The sequence below is a fragment of the Coenobita brevimanus genome, chromosome 27, assembly GCF_032717465.1.
Source record: "Coenobita brevimanus isolate Jiangsu-jjx chromosome 27, ASM3271746v2, whole genome shotgun sequence".
In the NCBI taxonomy this organism is placed as follows: Eukaryota; Metazoa; Arthropoda; class Malacostraca; order Decapoda; family Coenobitidae; genus Coenobita; species Coenobita brevimanus.
In genome coordinates this window covers 5,995,679-6,000,137 of record NC_136980.1, presented here as the reverse complement: position 1 = coordinate 6,000,137, position 4,459 = coordinate 5,995,679, and positions in this window count along the sequence as shown.

The window sequence follows — 4,459 nt, the reverse complement described above, 5'->3', positions numbered from 1 at the left end:
GCCAGCTAAACACTGCGAAGGGTTAGGATCCAATTCTCCTAACTGCATTGGGTTCCTCAATGTTTTATTGAATTAATACTGAAATCTGCTAGCTTAGCTGTTGGTTATTAACAACAAAACTTTCCAGTGTCATTTTAGAATGTCTAATGTTAACTACTTTGCTGCAGTTAGTGCAATTGGGAGTGTTAATACAGGTTTGATTGAAATATTTATTGTTGTAAAAGTGTACGAAGTACATATACAACAAAAAGTGGTGATAGGTCTTGCCACACACTTCCTTCTTCAATTCAGTTATACTGTCAGTGGTTACAAATTTGTGCATACAGTGAACAACAAAAAATGGTGGTGGGTCTTGCCACATACCCCTTCCGCAAATAAGAGCTGTAGTAACATACATATAGATATTCAAAGGCTTCATAAACTATCAAGTAACCATCTCTCCGCAACTGGTACATCCAGCAGTTTTATTTAGCCTAGCATCAGACAACTGGTCAGTCGTGACGAAGCCTAGTTGTCAAAGTGTAACAGAATGCCTTCCACTCGTGATATTACATCGTCTATACAATCAATATCTTGGGAGCCTCCCCTTGTAGACTCGCTTGGGGATCAGCTGCGGGCGGCTGGCGTGCGAGCTTCGGTGGGTCTGAGGGGTCGTGAAATATGGCAGTGAAGAGCAGGACAGTCGGGGTCGGCATTGCCCAGGACTGACACTTATTTGCGCGGACCAGTGAAGATTCTTAAACCCTAGGGTAACTCGGGATTAGTTGAGCTCCCAGTCCTCCCAGCAGGATAATTATATTCTGTGTGACATACTCGTTTATAAGGAAAACCAGTCAAGATGTCCATCATCATAGATGGTAAGTTAATTTCCAAGTAGTTATTACCTTTCGTTTGAAGATTATCCACTAAGTTAATTACATGTAATTACATTGATCGTGAATTTCCACAGTGTAGTAATGACGGGATTTCCTTTACCATTTCAGAAGAGGAGTTTAAGGAGAAGCTGATACGGAATATGAAAAAGGAGGTGAGTACACATATGGATTAGTAGACCCAGCGCTTAGATAAGGATTATATAGGGTCACGTAAGGCACATTTGATATTTATTATATTTTTCGGAATATTGTAAAGCATTGACAACAATACCATCACCAAAAAATAAATAGAAATACAGATAAGCATCTGTGAAGTCACTAGGAACTAATACGATGTGTAATTGCTCATAATAGAATTTATTGAGTGAAAGTCGGTCGAGCTTTAAAAAAATGACATTGAATCAACACTTCCCTTTCACCACTATAACGTTTTTATTGTTTAATTTATAGTGTCCAAACAACTTTATTGAACACAGGCGAGATTTTGAACTGGAGAGTGAAATACAGCCTTCATTAACCCCATTAAGAAGTGGCTTTTAATTATATCGTCTAGCAGTAACTTAGAGAGAGGGAGAGTGTTATAATACTGGTATAGTTCATTCACTTTAACATGGAGAGTTCGTTCCCGTGCAGTCTGTGTCCCATATCCTAATATCACGGCCAGGCATCTCTTCCATATCACTCCTTCGTGACGTGAGTCATATTGTATTGTTAGGGCTCGTACTCTAGCGAAGTTTTAAGTGAGTCCAACTGGCAAAGTTGTTCTAACATGCAGGTTTGAGTGAACGGATGCTGGGAAACCATGTATCCACACTCTCAAACCAGCAGATTCCCAGCATTCACAAGCTTCAAGCATGTTCGAATCACTTGTGCAGTTGAATTAAAACTGAACGTTTGTACGAGTTTGTAATCTTTTGTTCCAGCTCAGTACTGAAGATGGAGAGAGGGCAGTTCTACATCTAGTTAAAGTGAACAGAGTGCTATTAAAGAGAACTAAACAAAATCAGTGACTCATCGTTAGTGCATTGTCTTCGAACTCACTGAACCGGGTTGAGATCACGAACGAATGTCCAAACTTCGATTTTTTTTCTGTTTTCTTATTCTTTCGTATCCTTTGTATTTTTTTTTTTTTTTTTTTTTTTTTTAGTAAACTGTGGGAACCAGATCTGATGTATCGTTGTGTTTATAAAAGCAGCTACATAATATCCTATTCTCTATTTACTTTAACGAGGCTTAAAATTGCCGTATCTTTAGCTTGAATATTGAGCCATAACAAGAAATTACACTAGAATATGGTGCCAGTTACGAAGAAGTTCCACGGAAGGGATGAAGATCTGGACGAGGCGTAAAATTGCCCAATCTCCATCTTGAATGTTGATAGAAATTAACACTAAAATACCTTATGGTGCTAGTCATGAAGAAGTTTCATGGAAGGGATGTAGGACTGTAACGTTCTTTTTCCGAAATACGCGAAATAGACAACAGGAGGACGAAAATCTGGGTCAGATTTACGTGGAATAAAGTGTAAGCTAAAATTGTCAGCTCTTTATACTGAGTAGTGACAGGAGATTAACACTAGAAAATGGTGCTAATCACGAAGAAGTTGTACGGAGAGGATGTAGAACCGTTGTACTTATTCTGCCACTGAGATAAGGGATCTAAACTGCAAAAAGGACGAAAATCTCTGCAAAATAAATGAACTCTATAGCTTCCTCGTACGTCACCGAACTTTTACAACCGTCGTTCTTCAAAAGTCTCCCGCGCTTGTCATTCTTTTTATGTCCATCCTTCGACCTCCCTTTGTGGACCGGCTTGTTCATCCAGCTGTACAGTTAGGGACCTGGATACAAGTTTGATGGTTGCCTGTTCTATTCTAAGGGAACTCTGAGACTCTGAAGTAATTAATATTGCCTTTGTAACCCTCGTTTGTGGTAGGTAGGGGGTGTCTTTCCAGTCACTCGATGTACGGTAGTGCTGTCCACTCTCTCTCTCTCACCCCAGCATTCACACTCCCCATTGACCTCTGAAATGAACTAACTTGAACGTTCACTTAAAGAGTATGAACAGCACAAGGTTTGCACAGGTCGACTCGTGGCATTGGTAGGCTCCCATCTCTCTCTCTCTGCCCTTCTTCTCCTTTTCCTCCCCCTCCTCCTCCTCATCATCATCATCATCATCATCATCATCATCATCATCATCATCATCCTGTTCTATTCCTCTCTCTCCTCCATCATCATCATCATCATCATCTGTTCTTCCTCCTCCTCCATATCTTTCACCTCCTCCTCCTCCTCCTCCTCCTCCTCCTCCATATTATTATCATCATCTATTCTTCCTTCTCCTCCACATCCTCCTCCCCCTCCTCCATATCATTATCTTTTCTTCCACCTCCTCCTCCTCCACTACTACCACCACCACTACTACTACTACTACAACTACTACTACTACTGCGGCTACTGCTATTACTATTACTACTACTACTACTACTACTGCTACCACCAATATCACCACCACCACCACCACCACTGCTACTACTACTACCACTATTACTACTACTACAACTGTCTCTACCGGTGCTACTCCCACTGCTACTAACTGTACTGTTCTGTTTGTTTAGAGACCAGTAACTATGATCTATTAGTAGTAGTGGTGGTAATAGTAGTAGTACTGTAGCAGTAGTAGTGGTGGTGGTGGTGCAAGTAAGTCCATCTTGATCGTAAAACCAGCTTGCTATCAAGATGCACAGGAAACCCTCAGAGACACAAAGGTGATAGCGACAAATGAACGTCAGAGGCATCTAGGTGCAATGATTGGAACTAAAGAATCCAAAGACATATATGTGAGCGATAAAGTAAAGTCATGGGTAGCAGAAATACATCTACCGTACTGTACTATCCACCCCAAAACAGAACCCATGCAGCCTACACAGCATTTACGTATGGTGTAAAGCACAAATGGACCTTCGTGATGCCGACCATCCCCGACATTGAGTTGCTGTTCCAACCACTGGAGGATGCTATCAAGGAATCACAACTCTCATCACTGACCAGTGGCCACAACCCAACACCAGAAGAGGGGGATCTTCTAGCATAACCAACTAGGATGGGAGGCATTGGTATTTAAAACCCAGCAGTCATGGCAGGCTGTGAACACAGAAATTCACTTAGGCTCACTGAATCCTTGTCACAGAAGATTTGTGCCCAGGTTGAGATGAGTGAAATCGACCAACAACGACAGAAAGATATAAAGACAGAGAAGCAATGAGCGAGAAACAAATCAAAGGGACCAGCTGTAGCACATACCGGTAACCGAACATCTTACACCAGACCAGTGCAGAGGAGTTGAAATGACATAGAAAGATGGGGCATCGAACTGGCTGACAACCCTGCATCTCAAGGCAAAAGGCTTCCACTTCAACAGACGAGAATTTATTGACACCAAAACCTTGAGATATGGGTAACCAATTGAGAACCTACCTCAACACTGTGCCTGTGGCAGTCTTTGATGCAAACCATGCAGTGGTTTGCAAGAAGGGAGGCTTTGTTTGCATTCGAAATGGTGAGGTAAGCGACCATACTGCGAAA